Source organism: Rhinoraja longicauda, chromosome 2, assembly GCF_053455715.1.
Source record: "Rhinoraja longicauda isolate Sanriku21f chromosome 2, sRhiLon1.1, whole genome shotgun sequence".
NCBI lineage: Eukaryota > Metazoa > Chordata > Chondrichthyes > Rajiformes > Arhynchobatidae > Rhinoraja > Rhinoraja longicauda.
The window spans coordinates 60618362-60642952 of NC_135954.1; the positions used below are offsets into that span (position 1 = coordinate 60618362).

Below are 24591 nucleotides of genomic sequence, written 5' to 3' on the forward strand. Positions count from 1 at the left end.
AGTCACCTCTAATGAACAAAACAACGGAAGGAACCCACAAAGTCAAAGGAAGAATGTGCAACTTCACACAGAGAGCACCAGTGGCCAGTCTGAACTCCAGCTGCAGGCAGCTGCAAGCTGCTTCACAGTGGCATAGATACTGTACAATCCCAGTTCCTCATCATCCTAATCAATTTCCAAACTGCAAGATCTACCTTTCCATTGTTTTAAGGTTCCATCGTCCACAAGTCACCACTGAAGTCGCTTTTGATGTGGCCTGGGATTTTCAGCAGTCAAAATGTGACCTATTCTTTGCCAACTGATGCACTTTAGACTTGAGACACAGCACAAAAACAACCCCGTTGGCCCACCGTCCGCACAGACCATCGATCAACCCTACGATGACACTAGCAGTATCCTACACACTAGGGACAATTTACAATTTTTTTAAAACCAAAATCAATTAACCTACAAACCTGCACATCTTTGGAATGTGGGAGGAAACCAGAGCACCCAGAGGAAACCCACATAGTCACAGGGAGAATGTACAAACTCTGTGCAGACAGCACCCGTAGTCAGGATTGAAACGGAGAGCCCATTGCTGCATCACTGTGCCGCCCGACTACACCGCTGTGCCACTTTACTCTTCTAAACTGATAAGGCTGCAGTGAGTGAAGGTCATTATAACAAAAGCAATGCCCGAGCTAGCCCTGGTTTTGCATATCTTCCGACCTCTGCACAATAACTTTTATGGCTTCAGAAGATTCTTTGTCATTCCATAGACCTTTGGCCCATTTTTGATCAGGAGGATTGCTTTACATGCATACATAATCATATCATTTTAGCCTCCATTGATATCACCTTCCTTAAACTCTCAGATATTATTTGCTTTAAAGAACGTGCCATTGCTTTAACATACAAACCATATGCTTTCCCCTAAGCACACATGTCAAGACTACACAGTTAGCCACTCAATGCTACTGCTGTCCCCCACCCCTGTTCAACTATTAAACCTGAAACAAAAAAGCCTTTAACTAAACTCCAATTGAAGGAATCAGAAAACTGTATTATAAAAGTCATTTTCTTAATACCACACAAAAAAATGATCACTATTAATGATCCAGCATTCCTTGCACAGCTCTTTAACATTCTTTAAGATATGGGTGTGTGTAAAGCTTCAGCGAGTAAAAAATGTAAATGTTCCAATTTGTATCCAGTGCAAACAACAAACACTCTTGATGGACTTAATGAGGCTGTTACAGAGAGGACAACATAACTTGAGCTGAAGGTAGACACAAAATGCTGGAGTAACTCAGCGGGTCGGGCAGCATCTCGGGAGAGAAGGAATGGGTGACGTTTCGGGTCGAGACCCTTCTTCAGACTGATGTCAGGGGGGCGGGACAAAGGAAGGATATAGGTGGAGGAGGGGAAGGGAGGGACAGAGGAGCTATCTAAAGTTGGAGAAGTCGACGTTCATACCACCGGGCTGCAAACTGCCCAGGCGAAATATGAGGTGCTGTTCCTCCAATTTCCGGTTGGCCTCACTATGGCACTGGAGGAGGCCCATGACAGAAAGGTCAGACTGGGAATGGGAGGGGGAGTTAAAGTGCTCGGCCACCGGGAGATCAGTTTTGTTAATGCGGACCGAGCGCAGGTGTTCAGCGAAGCGATCGCCGAGCCTGCGCTTGGTTTCGCCGATGTAAATAAGTTGACATCTAGAGCAGCGGATGCAATAGATGAGGTTGGAGGAGGTGCAGGTGAACCTTTGTCTCACCTGGAAAGACTGTTTGGGTCCTTGGATGGAGTTGAGGGGGGAGGTAAAGGGACAGGTGTTGCATCTCGTGCGGTTGCAGGGGAAAGTGCCCGGGGTTGGGGTGGTTTAGGTAGGAAGGGACGAGTGGACCAGAGAGTTACGGAGGGAACGGTCTCTGCGGAACGCAGAGAGGGGAGGGGATGGGAAGATATGGCCAGTGGTGGGGTCCCGTTGTAGGTGACGGAAATGTTGGTGGATGATATGTTGGATCCGCTGGCTGGTGGGGTGGAAGGTGAGAACGACGGGGATTCTGTCCTTGTTGTGAGTGGGGGGAGGGGGAGCAAGAGCGGAGCTGCGGGATGTAGAAGAGACCCTAGTGAGAGCCTCATCTATAATAGAGGAGGGGAAGCCCCGTTTTCTGAAGAACGAGGACATTTCGGAAGCCCTAGTGTGAAACACCTTATCCCGGGCGCAGATGCAGCGTAGACAGAGGAATTGGGAGTAGGGGATATACTTTTTGCAGGGGACCGGGTGAGAAGAAGTGTAGTCCAGATAGCTGTGCGAGTCAATGGGTTTATAGTAAATGTCCGTCACTAGTCTGTCTCCTGTGATGGAGCAAAGATGTCCTTCTACAGTTGTACCTGGCCCTGGTGAGACCGCACCTGGAGTACTGTGTGCAGTTTTGGTCTCCAAATTTGAGGAAGGATATTTTTGCTATGGAGGGCGTGCAGCGTAGGTTCACTAGGTTAATTCCCGGAATGGCGGGACTGTCGTATGTTGAAAGGCTGGAGCGATTGGGCTTGTATACACTGGAATTTAGAAGGATGAGGGGGGATCTTATTGAAACATATAAGATAATTAGGGGATTGGACACATTAGAGGCAGGAAACATGTTCCCAATGTTGGGGGAGTCCAGAACAAGGGGCCACAGTTTAAGAATAAGGGGTAGGCCATTTAGAACGGAGATGAGGAAGAACTTTTTCAGTCAGAGAGTGGTGAAGGTGTGGAATTCTCTGCCTCAGAAGGCAGTGGAGGCCATTTCGTTGTATGCTTTCAAGAGAGAGCTGGATAGAGCTCTTAAGGATAGCGGAGTGAGGGGGTATGGGGAGAAGGCAGGAACGGGGTACTGATTGAGAGTGATCAGCCATGATCGCATTGAATGGCGGTGCTGGCTCGAAGGGCTGAATGGCCTACTCCTGCACCTATTGTCTATTGTCTATTGTCCAGAAACGGGAGGGAGATGTCAGAGATAGTCCAGGTATATTTAAGGGCAGGATGGAAATTGGAGGTGAAGTGTATGAAGTCAGTGAGTTCTGCATGGGTGCAAGAGGTAGCACCAATGCAGTCGTCGATGTAGCGGAGGTAGAGTTCGGGGATGGGGCCAGTGTACGTCTGGAACAGGGATTGTTCGACGTACCCGACAAAGAGGCAGGCGTAGCTAGGGCCCATGCGAGTGCCCATAGCTACGCCTCTGGTTTGGAGGAAGTGGGAGGAGTCAAAGGAGAAGTTGTTGAGGGTAAGAACCAGCTCTGCTAGGCAGAGGAGAGTGTTGGTCGATGAGGATTGGCTGGTTCTACGGTCGAGGAAGAAACGGAGGGCTTCGAGACCATCCTTGTGGGGGATGGAAGTGTAGAGTGACTGGACATCCATGGTGAAGATGAGGGAGTGGGGGCCTGGGAACCGGAAGTTATCAAGGAGATGGAGAGTGTGTGAGGTGTCTTGGACGTAGGTGGGAAGGGATTTAACCAGGGGGGATAGGATGGAGTCGAGGTAGGTAGAGATAAGTTCGGTGGGGCATGAATTCTTTCAGGTCAGATTGTTGGTAGGTAACGTTATGTAAAACATTTCATGGAGATAAAAGGGGGTAGCTGTCAAACAGCTAATAAAAGCCATTAGTAGGACAATTGGGACAGCCTTCAAATGCGGGCTGATGTAAAGGTATCCAAGGTTATGTTGTGTTGTTGTAATCTCTCAATTTGAATGAGAGCAAATCATGCAAGAAATAGTAGAAACAAGGAACTGCAGTTGCTGGCATACAAATAAAAGACAAAGTGCTGGAGTAACTCAGCAGGTCAGGCAGCATCTCTGGAGAACATGGATAGGTGACATTTCAGGTCTGGTCCCTTCTTCAGACTAGGGATTGTACTAGTTTACTGTCATTTATTGAATCCCTGAGTTAAGCTCTTGAACAGGGGCCCATTGCAAGCACAAGTAGGCTTAGGAAGAACATCTGTTCTACACCAGCAACATGACTAAACTTGGTACTTGATATAGTCCATGATGTGTCAGTATCACTGCCGCTGTGACTACCTGTGTCATGCACTTTTGTCAGTACGCTCGGAGGCCCCTTACAAATTTGATTTGTTATTACAAACTCACAAAGGCAGCTGAGCATAAGTTATCAATCTCAATCAAAGATCGTGAAAGAAGTGTATTACTGAGGTAATAGTATATTTGTAGACACCACATTACAGTATACCGTTTACATGTCTAGTCCTCAATCTGTTGGTTCCGACTGAAGTTTACTAACACCACCAAGCTCCTGGGATCATAAGAATACACATATGAATAAAGAGAGAACAGCATGTTCCATCCTTTGAGGCACTGCAAAAAGGAAAAGGGATTTGCTGTCCATTCTCTCCACAGATGCTCCTTGATCCACCGAGTTACTCCAGCACTGTGGTTTTTCTCTCAAGATTCCAGTATCTGCAGCTCCTGACCTCTCCCTCCTGCTTTCCTCTTGCCTTTCTTCCCTGCAGCCATAAAATTAATATCAATGGGTTTGTCAAATCAGTACTGGATCCAACCTGGTGCCAGTTCCAAAAACCTTCAGAATACATGATCCAGTTCCATCATGAGATTCAACGCAGTATCTAACAGGAAAGGGTATTGAAAGATGTGGTAATAACTAATCTGAGCAAGTTTAGTACTTGTATTTTTCACTTGGTAGTCCCAGAGTCCCTTACTTGCTGATGCTTACCAGTAAAACCCAGAGAAAAGTTGTCCGAGAGTCGGGAGAATCTATAAATTGTCAAATTACTGCATTGTCAAATAGAAACCTTAATGCAAAATCATCTCTAGTATCCAAATGATGACAAATAGGTTTCTCCTCCCTACCAATCTTATACAGCTTTTTTTCTCTTCTTTATAAAGCAAATGAACAAAGACTAGGACCCTCATTGCAACATCACACCAAAAATGTATTTTTAGAACCTAGATAATATCCAATGTTGTTGGTGTAGATTAGATTATTTTACTGCACAAAGGGTAAAATGGTTAATAATAGTTATAATATTTATAAAATACTGCAAGATCATAGAGAATTCACATTCAAGTTGAAATTTTTCAAGATCACTTCAAATGCCCGTGAATCAAAAGGGTTGTTTTCTGTGATAGAATATGCAGCCAAGAGCAAAGGGAACAAAGACAATCAGTGCAAAGGGGATTAGGTTTAAACCTACACTTTGAGATCAAACAATACCTAAAAAGAGTAGATTTATCAGGTAGACTTCACCTGTATAATGTCTTATACTGCAGGTTATATCGCAAACATGAAATATATCAACTGCAATGATCAAAATAATTCATATAAATCATAGGTTTATTTCAAAGGTGGGAAATCAATCAAACAGCAATCTTAGATTTTGTTTTGCAATAAAGATATGAGTACTTACAAATAGACTCAGGAACATTTTAATTGGATGAGAAATGATGAATCTCTAGTTTCCCAGTGTGCTTGCTAATAAATCATAAAAGACTCGTTAAAATAATTGTTAAGAAATTTTCATCTCAAATAGTGCATTCATGATTATTTTCCCATCATCATATTGTAATGACTGATGTCTTTCATTTTACAGTTCAGATTGTATGACACCATTAAACCCTCATAATGTTTTGCAATAAATTATTTCCCTAATTTAGGGGAATAAGCATTCTTGGTAACAGCACTATGATTCTTGGTTATTTGAGGAGAGAACAAGATAATTGTCCTCAAAGGTTTAGCTGAATCACCTCTTTATATTCTGTTTCTCTTGCACAGTAGTGCAATGAACAAAAAGATTAGGACCCCCATTGCAACATCACACCACATCACACCCAGTGAGTGTTTCGAATGGAATTATCTAGCTAACTTCTCTATCAACCGAGGCAATTTTATTTATCGCTTAAAAATCAAAAGAACAAAACTGCTGATGCTGGAAATCAAATAATAACAGCAAATGTTGGAAACAGCAAGCTGGAAAGACAAGCAAAATTAACAATTCAGGTCCAAGGCTCAGCATCAGAACGGATGCCACCTAATTTGCTGACACAACAGTTCAACAGAGCTTTATTTGTCATTCGGTACCAAGGTACCGAACGAAACTACATAGCAGTCATACAAAAAAGAACACAAGACACATAACCCCAACACAAACATCCATCACAGTGACTCCAAACACCCCCTCACTGTGATGGAGGCAACAAAACTTCCACTCTCTTCCCCACGCCCACGCCCAAGGAACTGCAGATGCTGATTTACAACAACAACAAAAATTTAAACCCTCAGCAAATAGTTAAAGAGGACACATGGACACATACAAAGTGCTGGAGTACCTCAGCAGGACAGGCAGCATCTCTGGAGAACATTGCATAGGCAACATTTTGGGCCAGGAGCTTTCATAAGACTGACGAAGGGTCCAGACTCGAAAGGTCGCCTATCCATGTGTCCTTGTGTTTTCTTTAATTACTTTGCTGAGGGTTTCCAGCATTTTGGGTCTTTGACCTGAAGCAATAAATCTGTTTCTGTTTCCACAAATATTGCCTAGCCCACTAATTATTTAGACTCAGAGTCATACAGCAGGGAAGCAGGCCCTTTCAGCCCAATTTGCCCACATTGAACAACATGTGCCATCTACATGAAAGGCCGATCTTTGGCCCATATCCCTCTAAACCTATCCTATCCATGTACCTGTCTAAATGTTTCTTAAACAATTGTGATCGTACCTGCCTCAACTACCTCCTCCGGCAACTCGTTCCATACATCTACCACCCTTTGTGTAAAACGTTGCCCCTCAGATTCTGATTAAATCTTTTCTCCCTTATCTTAAACCTATCTCTTCTGGTTCTTGATTCCTCTACTCTGGTTAAAAGACTGTGCATTTACCTGATCTATTCCTCTCATAATTTTGTACACTTCTATAAGATCACTCCTCATCCTCCTGCATTCCAAAGTTTAAGTCATAGCCTGCTTAACCTCTCCTTATACCTCAGGCCCTCCAGTGCTGGAAACATCTTGTAAATCTTCTCTGCAACTTTTCCAGCTTGACAACATATTTCCTATAACATGGTGACAAAAACTGAACACAATTCTCTAAAAGTCGCCTCACCAATGTCTTATATAACAGTAATATGACCTCCTAACTTCTATAGTCAATACTTTGACTGATGAAGGCCATTGTGCCAAAACCTTACTTGACCACACTGTTTACCTGTGACGCAACTTTCAAGGAACTATATACCTGTACTCCTAGATCCATTTGCTCTACAACAATGCCATTCACTGTGTAGTTCTGCCCTGGTTAGACTTTCCGAAATGCAACACATCGCACTTCTTTGTATTAAACTCTATCAACCATTCCTCAGCCCACCTGCCCAACCGATCAAGATCCTGCTGCAATTTTTGACAACCATCCTCACTATCTTTTGTACCACCCACTTTAGTGTCATCTGCAAAATTATAAATCATGCCTATATGTTCTAATCCAAATCATTGATATAGATGACAAACAGCAATGAGCCCAGCACCAAACCCTGAGGCGCACCACTAGTCACAGGCCTCCAATCCAAAAAACAACCTTCCGCCATCATCTTCTACTTCCCTCCATTAAGTCAATGTTCTATCCAGTCAGCTATTTCTCATTGGATCCCATGTAATTTAACCTTCCAGAGCAACGTACCATGCAAAATTCTGTTAAATGCCTTGTTGAAATCCATATACAGTATACAATGCCTACAGTTCTGCCCTCAGCCAACTTTTTGATCACATCTTCTAAAAAACTCAGATTCGTGAGACACAGCCTCACACATAGAAACATAGAAAATAGATGCAGGAGGGGGCCATTCAGCTCTTCGAGCCAGCACCGCCATTCATTGTGATCATAGCTGATCATCCACAATCAGTAACCCGTGCCTGCCTTCTCCCCATATCTCTTGATTCCACTAGCCCCTAGAGCTCTTTCTAACACTCTCTTAAATTCATCCGGTGATTTGGCCTCCGCTGCCCTCTGTGGCAGAGAATTCCACAAATTCACAATTCTCTGGGTGAAAAAGTTCCTTCTCACCTCAGTTTTAAATGGCCTCCCCTTTATTCTAAGACTGTGGCCCCTGGTTCTGGACTCCCCCAACATTGGGAACATTTTTCCTGCATCTAGCTTTTCCAGTCTTTACAATTTTATATGTCTCTATAAGATCCCCTTTCATCCTTCTAAAGTCCAGTGAATACAAGCCTAGTCTTTTCAATTTTTCCTCATATGACAGTCCCGCCATCCCAGGGAGCAATCTCGTGAACCTACGCTGCACTGCCTCAATTACAAAGATGTCTTTCCTCAAATTAGGAGACCAAAACTGTACACAATATTCCAGATGTGGTCTTACCAGGGCACTATACAACTGCAGATGAACCTCCTTACTCTTATACTGATATCCTCTCGTTATGAAGGCCAACATGCCATTTGCTGTCTTCACTGCCTGTTACCTGTACGCCAACTTTCAGTGACTGGTGTACAAGGACACCCAGGTCTCGCTGCCCTTCCCCCTTACCTAACCTGACACCATTGAGATAATAATCTGCCTCCTTGTTTTTGCCGCCAAAGTGGATAACCTCACATATCTCTACATTATACTGCATCTGCCATGCATCTGCCCACTCACTCAACCTGTCCAGGTCACCCTGCAACCTCCTAACATCTTCTTCGCAGTTTACACTGCCACCCAGCTTTGTGTCATCTGCAAACTTGTTCAAGGTTGGAACCCTTCTTCATACTAATAAGACATTAACTTGGTTGCCAATACGAAAATTGCATAACAATGTTCTTGGATTTAACAATAGATTAATTAGAGATTGTGCTATTTCCTACTAACATCTTCACTCCGGCTTTGGCGTAATTTTTGTCAATTGTTGCGATCATTGCAAATCTGATGTGGATGCTGAGGAACGTAACAGCCTGTTCATTAGTTTGGTGCTGCTCATGTGCGACACATATTCGGGGTCACATGGGGCAAAATTACATTTAGTTCATAAGTAGCAATCAGTGGCTGGTACCACCGTGATTGATGACGAGTTTGAATCTTGCGGGACAATGCGACATCAATTCAACAAGCATCAACCTCCAGATTAATAACCTGCCAACTACCATCATTTCTGCAACCGTGCATCTAAACCGGGGGCGCAATGCTTTCGGAGCCATCTTAATATAAATTAATAAGTAGTCACAATTAATCAAGAACTCTCTTAGCCTGAGATTTTATACACGTATTTGTGAAATGTCAAATCCTCTCAAGATTGTCCCTTTATCATCATTAGCAATCAAAAATTGCATTTCAAATCTTATCACATCTGCTTTTGATCTGATCAAGAAAATAATGGGAGACACTGTAATTAATCATGATCTCCATACTTATTATTTCTATGCTTCTCAGAATAGCTCTTTATAATTCAGGGTGGTTAATTTTAATGATATTAGATCGCAATCTTATGTGAAGATCAGGTGGTTAATCACAATCTATTATTGCACATGATGATCTTGATACCAAGACCATTTGCTTGCTTTGCTTCACTTTTCTCTTAAGATACTGCTTAAAATTAATTTGCTTGACCAAGCATTTGTTCATCTTCCCTAACACCTCCTTGAATGGCTTAGTGTCAAATTATCATTTGGCAATGCTCCAATGCAGCACGTTGGGACATTAATTGCAAAGCACAAAGTTCCGAAGGAACTCAGTGGGTCAGACAGCATCTGTGGAGGGAATAGACAGATGACATTTCGTGTTGGGACCAATCTTCAGACTAATTGAGTAGAGGGGGAAATGCTGATAAATAAGGTGGGAGGCGGACATAGCCTGGCGGGTGATAGGTGGATACAGGTGAGGAGGGGTTGGGTTTGATAGGCAGATGGGTAGAGGAAGTGATAAAGGCTAGCAGCAAAAAGAGGACAAAGGGGTGTCAGATAAAGAGAGTAGAGGTGGAGTGCAATGTAAAACCGAAGGGATGGATTTGGGTGGAAGTAAAGGGAGGGAGAGGGACGAGGGGGGATAAAAGGGAAATGGAGGGCTCAGGGATTGGAGATGAGAATACAAATGTGGGACAAGGAGCAGGGCGACTGAAGCAGTGGGTGGGTGGGTGGGTGGAGGGATATTACTGGATATCACTTGATATTGGAGAATTCAATTGTTCATACCATTGGGCTGTAAGCTACCCAAGTGGGATACGAGGTGCTATTGTAAGTTTGCATGTGGCCTCTCTCTGGCAATGGAGTAGGTCAAGGAGAGAAAGGTCAGCATTGGAACAGGAAAAAAATAAAATGGTTAGCAACTGGGAAATCCAGCAAGCCATGTTGGACAGAGGGCAAGTATTCAGTGAAATAGTCACCGGGACTATGCTTGGTCTCGCTATGCTTTGGTAAAGGAGACCACATCGGGAGCACTGAAGGCAGTAGATGTTAGAGGAGGTCCATGTAAACCTGTCTCACCAAGAAGGTTGCCCCTGGATCGAAGTGAGAGGAAGCTATGGGGGCAGATGTTGTTGGGGAAAGTAGACAAAATGCTGGAGTAACTCAGCGGGACAAGCAGCATCTCTGGAGAGAAGGAATGGGCAACGTTTCGGGTCAAAACCCTTCTTCAGACTTGTTGGGGAAAGTACCTGGGGAGGGTTGTGTGAGAAGGAATGAGTAAATCAAGTTGTTGCAAATAGAGTGGTCTCGAAGGAAAGCAAAAAGGGGTGTGGATGGGTAGAAATGATCAGATGGTGAAGGTGATTGAAGGTGGAAGAAATGTCAGAGAATGAAGTGTTGGTTGCAGAGGCTGGTGGGTCGAAAGGCAAGGGGCAAGGACCAGGGGAATTCTCTCCTTTTATCCTTGTTCCCTTGCAGGTGGGAGGGGAGGGAGTGAGAGCGAGAGCGAGAGCAGAACTGCAGAACACAAAAGGGATGTGTGAAGGATCCATCCACAGCAGCAGTGGGGGAAAACCACATTTACTGAAGAAATAGGACGTCTCAAATGTCCAAGGGTGGAAAGCCTCATCTTTGGAACAGATGCTGCTGATGGCAGCCTGGCAAGAGGCAGGTTGAGAGGAGTCAAGGTAATGGAAGGAGTCAGCTCCCTCCCCCACCCCACCTCCTCAATCTTTGCACATCGCCCAAGCCTTTCCACTCCTCACTTTAATTTCATGTTTCATGTATTTTTTGTTTTTTTTATGACTGTTGGCAGATCAATTTCCCTCCTGGGATAAATAAAGTTCTATCGTATCGTATCGTATAGCAGACGTCATATATCACATATATGTATATATATATGTGACGGAAACAGAGATCAAGAAATCAGTATCTTTCCTCGATCTCTGAAGGAGTGTCCCAAACATCTGTCCATTTCCTCCACAGATGCTGCCTAATCTGATGTGTGCCTCCAACACTGTGCATTGCTCAAGATTCTAGCATTTGCAGTTTCTTGTGCCTCCCCGGGACATTTTACTGCATTCAAAATATAAAAAGACCCCAAGAAAATGCATTCCAAAATCCACAGCATATTATTCTCCACTTCTCTCCCCCCAGTCTCTCAATATCTCTGAATTTCTCTCCCCCGCCTGTCTCTTATCTGCTAATCAACCCATCCTTACCTGGATCCACCTATCACGTTAGCCCTTTTCCACTCCTCTCTGTCAACTCTTCACATTGGCAACTTCTCCTCCATTCTTTCAGTTCAGGTAAAGGATTTCGACCCAAAATATTGGATGTGTATTTCCCTCCACAGGTACCTCCTGACCCGCTGAGTTCCTCCAACAGCTTTCCTTTTTCTGCTGAAGATTCCAGCATCTGCAGTCTCCTGTGACTGCATTTTAGTCACCTGTTCTGATCACAAGATGGGCTGTAGTCTAAGAAGTGTTTTGATAGGACAGTAACTGAAGAATAGAAAGGATCCAATTTGTACCCAGCCACGAGCCACATACAGTAATGTCATGACAGACAAACAATCCCTTTCCCAGTTCTGAGTGAGGATTAAATAATAGCCTGGACACCAGAGGGAACTTACACACACACTTCTTCACATCTGCTTAGTGAGGACAGACAGCACTTTCTCAGTACTGAGCAGTTTTTATTTTGTTTGCCATGGAGCTGGAGACTTGGCACCCAGTGATTTCCAACCGTAATGCAGGGGTGCCACTCACAGAATTCTGGCTGACATTTGCAGATGTTTAAAGTCACTGTACAGTTTGTTGTTTTTGTTGGTCCTGATCGTACGCTTCTCCTCATTGTAAATATATTGCGGTTCAAGGCCCGAATGCCTTCACAGGATTCGACAACTTCCCAGCCAATTAATTATTCTGCACCCCCCTAGTGAACCATGCGACTGCCAACATTTTCAATCATTTTAGGAAATTAAAACTCATGATTTTGGTTAAAAGAAAAACCTTGGAAAATATTTTTCATTCAAGGAAAACAATTATCAAGAAATTTAAAAATAAACATTTAGATCTTAATTGATTCAATAAATGCAATTTAATGGATCAAGTACTTTAACAGCCATCCCTAATGCAAATAATTACCAAATAAAATTATATCAATAATATTCCATCACCAAATTAAATTATTTTCTTGAAACCCTTTTGTGTGACTCCATGCACTATAGCCCTTACTTTGAAAATCCTCTGGGTAGGTGCTATTTAAATATCATCACAAACATGAATCTTTTCTTTCTGATTTATCCTTCCAGATGCAAGAAACTTAATTAGGTTCTTGATGTACATTAACCCACAAGGACACAGACCACAAAGTAGTGGGATTAAGCGATTTAAGCTTTTTGTCAACTGGTTTGGACACACTGAGCCAAATGATCTCTTGTATTGTAAGAGATCTAAAGTTCTTTCATTCATGATTAATTCCTCCCTTCCACAAATATATAGGTTGCATTATCGTCAACAGGCTTCCTCGAGTGCAGTATTAATTATTTAGCAAGCACCTCTGCCTAGCCAGACTCTGCCAAGATGCTCACTCATCAGTGAACGGCATAAGTGAAAATGCTTGCCTGGATTCCCCCATGCTAACTCAGGAACATGGAGCAAGCTGTGGAGTTCCTATTTCTTTCCCAGCTGAGAGCAAGTCGCTTGTGAAAGAGCAGGGATCAAGTCTGGTGCCAATCTTGGCAGCAGTTCTCTTTTCCTAACTGAGAACACTAATTGTGCCTCGAGGATTCCTACATTGATTCTAACCGCAATGTGTCATGAAGGCAGCATGCCATCGGTTTCTAGTTAACTAGGCAAAAATATAAACAAAACTGATACGCAGTAAAATAAAAGTGCCTCCGATTCCAGTAAATTCCACCAGTATTGCTTACCAACTGTTTTTTACCACTATATTTTATGGGATGTGGGTTCAAATTGTCAAGCCAACATTTATTGACCATCCGAAATGCCCTTGAGAAGTGTTGACGGTACATTCTATGGAGGGCGTGCAGCGTAGGTTCACTAGGTTAATTCCCGGAATGGCGGGACTGTCGTATGTTGAAAGGCTGGAGCGATTGGGCTTGTATACACTGGAATTTAGAAGGATGAGGGGGGATCTTATTGAAACATATAAGATAATTAGGGGATTGGACACATTAGAGGCAGATAACATGTTCCCAATGTTGGGGGAGTCCAGAACAAGGGGCCACAGTTTGAGAATAAGGGGTAGGCCATTTAGAACGGAGATGAGGAAGAACTTTTTCAGTCAGAGGGTGGTGAAGGTGTGGAATTCTCTGCCTCAGAAGGCAGTGGAGGCCAGTTCGTTGGATGCTTTCAAGAGAGAGCTGGATAGAGCTCTTAAGGATAGCGGAGTGAGGGGGTATGGGGAGAAGGCAGGAACGGGGTACTGATTGAGAGTGATCAGCCATGATCGCATTGAATGGCGGTGCTGGCTCGAAGGGCTGAATGGCCTACTCCTGCACCTATTGTCTATTGTCTATTGTCTATTGACAGGTGACAATGTACAATGAATTGGTTATATTATTATTATTATTACTGGCAGGAACGGGGTACTGATTGTGAATGATCAGCCATGATCACATTGAATGGCGGTGCTGGCTCGAAGGGCCGAATGGCTTACTCCTGCACCTATTGTCTATTGTCTATTGTCTATTATGGTACAAGACAACAATCTGAATCGCAGAATCAGAAATTATTCTGCTAACATTCACAACATGACCAGTTTTGGCTGTGGCCAGATATTTAATGGGTCTGCCATTCGTCACAGCGGCTCCTACGCCCTTCAACTCAACGTGTAATATCCACTAGGCTGTGGCAAATGCAGGAAAATGACAGACCTGGTGAAATAGGGAGCAATGCTAGATCCACTTCTGTCTCAAGTTGCTGCACCATTTTATACCCAAATGCAAGCAGGGGGCTGAGCCTCAGATTTAATCTATGGATACCAATTGGTCCCGTTAACTATTTCCCCAGATTATTATCATGTCAGAGTAGTTGTTAATCTCAGAAACTACTCTCAATTACCAAATGAATAACAATATGTTTTATATAATTATCCTAAACAGGAACTCTCATCATATTCAGACACTGAATGCTACTGTATTAATTTTAATTTAAAACAAAATGCAACATAACATCAAGCAAAAAATCTCCAGTCAAAATAAAGTAGATGCAATAATTTAGCACAAGTTCTCCAGCAACTGTGGCAAGAAGCAGACAGATCACCACTGTAGTAGCCATATATAGATAGGCAAATGGCTGGCAGCAAGTTGCAATGTAGTAATTTAATCAAACTAGTCCAGAAAGGGCAAGCAGGTCAAATAAAAAGGTACATATTTTTCATTGCCACACTGACAATGTGAATCTCTTGTGTGTACACTGCAAGGGCCAGGAAGCGAGCGGGCAAGATCATCTCTGACCCCTCTCACACTGGCCACAAAATCTTTGAAGCACTTCCCTCTGGAAGGTGACTCTGGACTGTCAAAGCAGCCACAGCCAGACATAAAATCAGCTTTTTTTTCCACGAGTAGTAGTTCTACTCGATAACCAAAGTCTGTAGTCTCTTTTTGTTCTGGTTATTTTCACCCACATGTTTAGACCGTAATGTTGTATCCTTATTGTTGTGATGTGTTTATGCTTTATTCTTAATTGTTAACTGTATGTTTGTGTTGTCATTTGTGAGTGGAGCACCAAGGCACATTCCTTGTATATGCACATACTTGGCCAATAAACTTATTCATTCATTCATTTGTGAGGCCCATTCAGACAAACGCAGAAGTCCCGAACTTCCCACTTGGTCCTCGTTGTCATCATTCCAGTTGTGTTCCAATGCAAGAGTAATTCCTCCTGGATCCACTGCCAACTTCCTGCAGCTTCCCAGCAGTTACACGAGTGAAATCTGGGCCCTGAGCCTGCAGCAGGTTAGACCTGGCACCAGGTTTGACAACTCCATTCATTTCAGTGGAAATTAATGCTTCCGAGCAAGATAAACAATTTTCATGTCATTGACATTTTGAATCGAGTTAAATGTATTAATTGTCAAATTAAATTGTATAAATATTGTTTTAATTATGTTTATTTTTTTACTAAAATTGTTTCAATAGTATGCTTAATTGATAATAGTTTTTGATTGTTTTTCAATGTTTCTATCACAGACATTCACAGGTCTGTTGGCAGTTTTGATAGCAGTTAATATCGAGGTGTGGTATAAACAGCCAAAAGCTCACCAGAGGTGGAGTTTGCATTTCTTTGGCTGGAGGACCCCCCCAGCACTCTGCAGGGTTTCACTGGTCTGCAGACAGTTTTAGCAGATTTGCTGTTGACGCAGACGAGTGTATGAAGAGCAACAATGGTATAGCTGGCTCACCAAACAACGAAGGTAGACACAAAATGCTGGAGTAACTCAGCAAGACAGGCAGCATCTCTGGAGAGAAGGAATGGGCGACGTTTCAAGTCGAGACCCTTCTTCAGACTGAACCAAACACCAAGGCTGGCTGGACCAAACAATTCTGTCAGCCCATTTTGATAACCTTAAATTACACTCATGTACAGGCTTGTTTTAAAAAAAATAGATAGTCTGGTGAAAGAATATTTTTTTGAATTTCTATTCCATAATGCAATTGATAATTATGTGGCAAAATGCAAAGTCTTAAATGTTAAAATCACACCAATGCTATAGGAACTGAAGAATCATACCTCAGGTATAAGTAGAATCCTTCAATTCCACCTCAATCACCAGGTTTAATAATAAATCCTTTTACAAACCCAGCAGTATGAATATTGATTTCTCTAATTTCAAGCAACCGTTGCATTCCCTCTCTCTCCGTCTCTCCGTCCCTCCCCCGCCTAGTCGTCCTACTAGTTTCACTGTCATCCTGGTGTGCCTCAGGGTTTGGTGTTGGACCCGTTACTGTTTGTCATCTATATCAATGATTTGGATGATAACATGGCAAGATTAGCACGTTTGTAGATGATACAAAAGTGGGTGGTTCTGCAGATAGTGAAGATGGTTGTGAAAGATTGCAACAGGATCATGATTGGTTGGCCAGATGGGCTGAGAAATGGTTGATGGAATTTAATACAGAGAAATGTGAGATGTTGCATTTTGGGAAGTCTAACATGGGCAAAACCTACACAGTGAATGGTAGGGCTCTGGGGAGTGTTGTCGAGCAGAGGGATCTAGGAGTGCAGGTGCAGGGTTCCTTGAAGGTGGAGTCGCAGGTAGATAGTAGGATGGTCAAAAAGGCTTTTGGCACATTGGCCTTCATTAGTCAGAGTTTTGAGCATAGAGGTTGGGAGGTCATGTTGCAGTTGTACAAGATGTTGGTGAGGCTGCATTTAGAGTATTGTGTTTAGTTCTGGGCATCATGTTATAGGAAATATGTTTTCAAGCTGGAGAGGCTACAGTGAAGATTTATGAGGATGTTGCCAGGACTAGAGGGTCTGTGGGGAGAGGTTGAGTAGACTGGGACTCTATTCCTTGGAGCACAGGAGGATGAGGGGGTGTTCTTGTAGAGGTGTATAAAATCATGAGTAGAATAGATCAAGTAGATCACAGGAATCTGAGGGGTAACTTTTTCACCCAAAAGGGTGGTGGGCGTATGGAACAAGCTGCAAGAAGAGGTAGTTGACGCTGGGACTATCCGAACGTTTAAGAAACAGTCAGACAGGTACATGGATAGGACAGGTTGAGGGATATGGGCCAAACACATGCAGATGGGACTAGTGCAGGTGGGACATGCTGGCCAGTGTGGGAAAGTTGGGCCAAAGGGCCTGTTTCCACACTGTATCACTCTAAGATTAGTTCCACTGTTTGTATCTCATAATTATCACATTTTCCACAGCCAACTTTGAACCATTGTGTGCTCCACCTTTCCTTGATCATCGGTGCTGACTTTGATTTATTCTTTTCCTACCTTTAATTCATTTGTTCTTTGTACCTTTTCGAACCTTTACTTTCCCTCTCACCTGACTTTCAGTCTGAACAAGGATCTCGACCCGAAACATCATCTATTCCTTTTCTCCAGAGATGCTGCCTGACCCACCGAGTTACTCCAGCATTTTGTGTCTACCAGGTTTAATATCTCAACTGAAGGACATTCAAAGATTACATGCAACAATGGAATAACACTTTCAGGAAGATAATTAAGATTTAAGGCATACAAGTAATGATTCTGGTCAATAATTTCAACTTAGCCTCCAGCTATTTGCTAGTTTTGAACATACATAAATCATAATATCCCACTGATCATTGCTGTGTTGTTAACTCCTTTCCACTCTATGCCATATATCTCTAAATGCTTCTCATGATTCTAGTTAAAAGAAATTGATCTGGCCCTCCCTCCAAAACATGTTCTTTGCTGTATCCCTTCTTTGTCTTTGTAAATTGCTCAACTTTTGTATACTAATTTATTTCAAAGAGTAAAAACAAGGAAGTGGATTAATTCAGTGATATTAATGATTTTGATGAAATCTCAAAGTGCTCTACAGCCAGTAAGATAGATTTTGAAATGTAGTGTCCTACTAGAATTTAAGAAAGACAGCTGTGAATTCACATACCCCCTTCTCCCATAAACAGAATATCTGGCCAAACTGCTGCTATTTCACAATGTCGATTCAGGAATAAACATTGCAGAGGACACTGGAGGCAACCCCTGTTTTGCCTTCAGAATAGAAACATAGAAACATAGAAAATAGGAGACCATTCGACCCTTCGATCCAGCACCGCCGTTCAATATGATCATAGTTGATCATCCAAAATCAGGACCCCGTTCCTGCTTTCTCCCCATATCCCTTGATTCCGTTAGCCCTAAGAGCCATAACTAACACTCTCTAAATGCCATAGAATCTTTTAACTCCACTTGAAACAGCAGGTTTAATATCTCAACTAAAGAATGCTGATTTTTGTTTGTGCTCAGGATTTTGAGGTGGAACTCAAACTCAAAACTGCCCAATAAGGACCCTCAGCATCAAAGTTGAACCCCAATCTCTCAGCAAAAACAGAGGCGAAGTGTTACACTAATAACTTAAGCTCCATTTTCAACAGGTACAGCCCAAGCAGTTTGAAACTAAGATATCAATTTAATGGGTATACAGCGTCAGTTGTGAGGATGTTTTCATTGCATTCCTAAAGGTACATTAGCCACTTGTGGAGAATTGTGCTATTCTGTCTGGATATCTGACAGAAGTATGTAAAAGTATGAGAGACACAGATCGGGTAGACAGTCAGAAGCCTACTCAAAGCAGACTTGCAACGCAATGTTTTTTTATTTACACAGAGTGGTGGGTGCCTGGAACACACTGCCAGGAGTGGCAGATATGATAGTGATATTTAAGATGCTTTTAGATGAGCTGATGCCTCACAGGAGGCTGCGGAGAAGCCAGGCAGCGGATCCCCGCGGCCAGACTCTGGGTCGGAGCCGTCGAGGAGGTTGGGCTGACGGTCAATGAGGGTGACGGTGGTCGTGGTTGGGCCGGCAATCGGAGAGGAGGTTCTGGCCAGCGTTCGAGGTCAGGCGGGTGTTCGAGCTACCGGAAGGGGTCAGCAGTCGAGGTCAAGTGAAGACGGTTGAGGCCAATGGCACCGGTGGTCGAGAAAGGGCCAAGTGAGTGCCGGAGCTTGGGTGCCCCACCGAGAACAAATGAGGACCCAGTGTGGGGGGGACCATCGTGAGAGAGAACAAAGGGGGACCCAACGTGGGGGGACCACCGAGAACTAAGGGGGACCACAATAGAATATGTTCACAATGCTTTGTGTTAAAATGGGATACATAACTTTGTAGGCGCCCTTTATGTGGCGACTCTTTGCATACCTTGGGTGGGCGAAACGAAGAACATCACTGTGATTTGTCACATGTGACAATAAAGCATCATTCATTCATTCAAGAAATGGAGTGATATGGATCTGGTGCACAAAATTCATTTAACATGATATGTTTGGCACAGACATTGTGGGACGAAAAGCCTGTTCCTATGCCGTACGATTCCAGGTCCCATGTTGTATCACTATCCTCTTTGCTGAACAAATTGGGTTGAAGCAAGGGAACATGCACAGTGTTGGGAGGAACTGGTGGTTTACATCGAAGATAGACACAAAATGCTAGAGCAAGTCAACGGGTTAGGCAGCATCTCTGGAGAAAAGGAATAGGTGACATTTCAGGTTGACACCTTTCTTCAAACTGAGAGCCAGGGGAAAGGGAACCTGCACCTTTTTATTCGCTCTCCTCAGTCTAAAGAAAGGTCTCCACCTGAAACTTCACTGATTCCTTTTCTCCAGTGAAGTGAACTGATGGAAAATTGAAATAAAATACCCTCCAAATGGGAATTGCCACTTGAAAAGTGCAAGCCAAATCTGGAAGTGGAAAAGAAATACTTGTCAAGAAAAATACCTAATGCATACCTGCCAACTGTAGATAACACCAAGGCAAACACTAAAATCAGCCAAGACCAAAACTAAGCCATTTCTGACAAAGGAATTTCACACAGGTTGCATTTAATGCTCAAATTTTGTGATGTTAATGGAAAGCTAGCTGTTCCATTTAACCAGTGCTGAATTCACCTTGCTTGCATCTCAACCCCAACCTCCCAAAGGATTGGTTGAATTGCAGGCAGGCACACCACAGAAAGTTTGGGCTTTCTGTAGGAACTTAATGTACAAAAAATATCAAGGTTAGGTCAAACACCCTTCCAACGTTTCTCAGTCCCTCAGAATCCTCTTGGCTGATTAATTCATGCAGTGATTGTTAATGAAATGCTGATGAATCTCATTGTAGCAGACAGGGAGCAATTTAAATTCTTCGGTCTCATTTTCAATCAAATTGGCAAATGCTGTTAACTTTAAAACATTTCATCTTAGGTTTATTTTGTCTCATTTCTTTCTGATAAGTCTCCAAAGCACCCACTGCTTTCTCTGTAAAGAATTCTCATGGCATAAGATGCTTCATCATTCTATGGGCTCCCAGGTTGCCAGTAACCCTACATCCCCTGCCCATCCAGATGGCACTTACAGTACAAGACCTGGAAATAAATGGTGTACGAAATAACTCAAACATCACACTGAAAGATGCTTTGATTTGGCAAATTGTGACCCATCCCTTCCTTTTCCTACTAATTGGAATGCACATTGTTTAGGGCTGGCTACACAGCATTGGTGCAGTCAGATAACTCAATCCCCAGCTCAAGAAGAAAATCACAAAATTAATGCTTAATTATGCCAATGTTAAAGTACTAATCATTAAGTTTACAAACCAACCAAATTGGAAGATTTGCATTTCTCTAGTGTCTTTTACCTCCCTTTCAGTATGCCCGAAAACACTTTGCGTCAAATAATGGTAGAAAATTTTGTAAATCAATCTGTACACAGCAAGCTCGCACACGCATCAACATAACAAAACATCAGTTTCTAGTCACACTGGTTGAAGATTAAATAATGGCTTGGACACAGTTGATAATTTCCTTGATCTTTAATATTGTACCAAGCCCATTTAAGAAAATAAACAAGCTCAGTACCTCTACCAGTCCAGCACACTCTCAACACCTGGACATCAGCTCAATTTTTAAGTGTTATCCCCCGAGATACTGCTGACACAAATCATATCACTAGGATATCCCTGCGAGCTATCCTACCAAACTGAATGGGAAAGGATTAAACTAAACAAACATATTGTATTCAATTCACTCACTTCCCCGTCACAAAGTCTACTACACATAAGTTTCCAGTCATGGATCAGCATAGATCGAGCGTGTTAGTTACTTCTAGTACATTAGACTCTAATGATGACTAAAATGTGAAGCTTGTTCCATGTTATAGTACAAAACATAACATTTTGACAAGGAACACTTCACCACAATTCTCACATTTTACATTATACAGGTTGCTAGAGTCCCATCAAATATTTGATTTTTAAACATTAGTATTCCAATTTGTCCCAGTGGATTTGCCAAATTTTACAATTTAATAAACATTTCTCCCCCCCCCCCGCCCCCCGCCCCCCGCCCATCACTAATTCCATTGACTGCATTTTCCTGCCTCAAACTGGAACCCTGACATTATTTTGAATCATCACTATAAAGTTAAATGTGTCAGTAGATGTATTTTAGAAAAATCATAACATTAAAGTGTTTCTTCCACAAAACTGCAGGCACTTTATTATTTTACGACTGGTATGGAGTAAACCACTCAGTTTTTGTCTTAAGCAAAATCTACTCAAAAGTTTTCTCTCTCCCTCAGAAAACTGTACAAACCTTACTAACATCATTACAAAGATTTAAGAGAAGCAATGAAAAGTTCAGATCATATTCATGCGAAACAGCAGTTAAAGCATTTGTATTATTCTAGATTTAAATGATGAAAGCCTAATAAAAAACAGGCAAGATATTTTATTCAGTCTATATTCAGTCTCAAGAAGGCTCACCCATTCCTTCTATGCAGAGATGCTGCCTGTCCCGCTGAGTTACTCCAGCATTTTGTGTCTATCTTCAGTTTAAACCAGCATCTGCAGTTCCTTCCTACAAAAAAAGATATTTTTTCCTGGGTGTTTCTTCTACAATGCTTTATCATTGTATCTGTTTTCCCAGCTCTGTTTATAAATCTTTGGTTTCCATTCAGTTCACTGTTTTGCTCATTCACAAACAAGAATTCCAATGGTCAATCCGAATCCAAAAATGAGGGAAGAACATTAGACTTTATTGCCTTCCATCATAGTGAGGAATGTGGGGAATCCACTGTGGTGGATGTTTATGTTAACTTTTATGCAGTTGTGTGTCTTGTTGCTTTTTTTTAGTATGGCTATACGATAATAGGAATATCATTGTACCGAAATTTGATACACGTGTTAATAAAAGACCTTTGAATCCAAGTTACAAACTCAATAACTCAACCACTGCTCAGGTTAAAAAAAATCAATGGTAAATGAATCCACACATCTTTGTTGTTCAATTCCCAGTGATACTTTGAAGAAAAAATGTGTATTTAAATTGTTTAAATGTGGTACAAAAGTTTGCAAACATTTGTTGGATGCATAGAACGCTAATGCTGTGATTTTATCCCTCTGGATACAAATTCATCAAGATAAATTAAACTGAATGGGCATTAAATTGTTCATTCAATCATCATTCATCTAGCTTCACAATCAATTGCTGCCACTATTTATAAAACTTCTGCCCATAAACAGCCGGGTTTCAGAGTTCAGTGCTGCGCTACCAATCCCAACAAAACATACGATCTCCTAAATACACCGTTGGAGGCGTTTCTGGAATTAAGACATTTAATCGAGTACTTTAGTCATTTATTTGGCATTGTAAATAATGTCCAAATCAGTAATTTCACTCCCACACTCACCCTAGTTACAACAATGTCATTGCCTCGTACTTCAAAGCAACTGTGGCCAGGGTGCGGGGTTCGGGAGGATAAAGTTTGATACTCATTTTATCCTAAAATCTTTATTTCTAAAACTCGACCACGTCCTTGGAAAGAAACCGAGAATAGTTTGATTAGATGCCATGCATCTTCCTCAAGCGGGATCATCATCTTCAAACACACTCTGAACGTTCCGACTTCATGATATCGACAGGGCAATCATTAGGCGTGTTCCAGTGCACCTGCTATTCATTAAAAAGTGGCAACAATCGCTCTGTACCGGTGCCCATCGATTGTTTTAAGATATTATCCATTTAGCTTTGAAACAGAGATCCTTTCAGCTGGACTTAATCTGTTATGGATTTCCCTCCTTCCAATCAGCGTCCTCTGTTGAAAAGAGGGGAACCGCCGTTCCTCTTAAATTCCTTAACACTGGCAAGAATTGAGAGCACAAAGTGGATTTGGTCTGATGACAAGGTAGCTTCCAGCCCCCCAGCCATTCTGCAGAGTTCCAGGAGAATTTCACTGCAATTTAAAATAACTGATTCTTACAAAATAAAACCAGGTTTGCAGAAGCGAAATTAGTGGCTAAAATCTGTGACATCCCCCTTTTTGCATGGGATCAATAAAAGTGTGCAGCTGAGTTTTACTTTGCAAAGTTACTCAGCAATTGTGAAACAAAATGGGAAATTAAGAAATTTTCGAAATGACAATAAATTACCTGCTTTGGAAATGCTCGGTAAAAGCCCGCTAGGTTCCAGAAGGCGACCGGTGTACTTTTCTTCAATCTCCTCAGCCCACTTCAGCAGGAGCGAGGTGTGTGGTCAGGACTGGGGATCCAGTGGTGGGAGATGCAATCCATGCTCGTCGCTGCGGTTGGGACGAAAGGCTCTGGCGGGTTGAACGCGCAGAGCGTTGACAGCCAGAGACACCACTCAGCGCTTTCTCAAGCTTTCCTTTTTGAAAAAAAATCACAGCCTTATTTCTTCAGAGAACATGTTCCAAGATACAACACCAGCGCCCTCTGCAGCTTGGTCGCTTGCTGGACCGACTTAAACAAAATAATTCCATTCATGTTCTTTTGACAAGCTGGTCTTGTCAAGCATCTAAATAGCGCCTACAACGCCATAGCAAAACACGTTACTGCTGATTAAATGCCTTTAAAGTGTGGCCATTGTTGCATTTAAGTCAGTAGTCAACTTGGTATAACAGCAATGTGGGTAATAAACACATCAGCTTTCTTTTTTTAAAGCATGTTGATGGGTCATTATCTCAAGATGAAATGAAATTGAAACATTAAGAAATTTCTTTACACAAGAGGTAAATTCATTGCAACGTCCAGTCTTTGAGCACATTCGAAGATGAGAAGTGGACGTTGAATAACTAATAGAGATGAGGATGATGGACTGGATAAGTGAACTTGAGGAACACGGTCATAGAAAAGGCATATTTGAGCCATCAATAGACAATAGACAATAGGTGCAGGAGTAGGCCATTCGGCCCTTCGAGCCAGCACCACCATTCAATGTCACAGTTGGCTCGAAAAGGCAGTTAGTATACTCTTAATTCTATTTCATGCTTATATACATTTTGGCCAGGACACCAAGAATGCCTCTGCTAGTCCTCCTCAAATTGGAGCAATTGGATCTTGAACCCTCATTCGAAAAACAACACCTACAACTTTACATTACCCCCTTGCTACTGCATTGGTGAATTGGCCAGGAATTCTGGTTTCAAGTGTGTGGAGAAAGACAATCTCAAGTTCTGTGTGAAATCGATATAAACAATGTG

The 24591-nt window shown here is 42.4% G+C and overlaps 1 protein-coding gene across 2 annotated transcripts in view; it reads right to left on the minus strand.

Annotated features, from left to right (window-relative positions):
• The window catches only part of cpne4b (copine IVb), a 286135-nt gene extending 262391 nt beyond the window's left edge, over nt 1-23744 (minus strand). Inside the window, exon 1 of one of the 2 annotated variants that reach the window (XM_078419814.1) lies at nt 21857-21926. The gene's annotated coding sequence lies outside the window, so the exon portion shown is untranslated. Of the gene's footprint in view, nt 1-21856; nt 21927-23521 lie in introns of those variants that run through there. The other variant, XM_078419794.1, reaches the window with a different exon arrangement.
• Nucleotides 23745-24591: the final 847 nt, after the last annotated feature.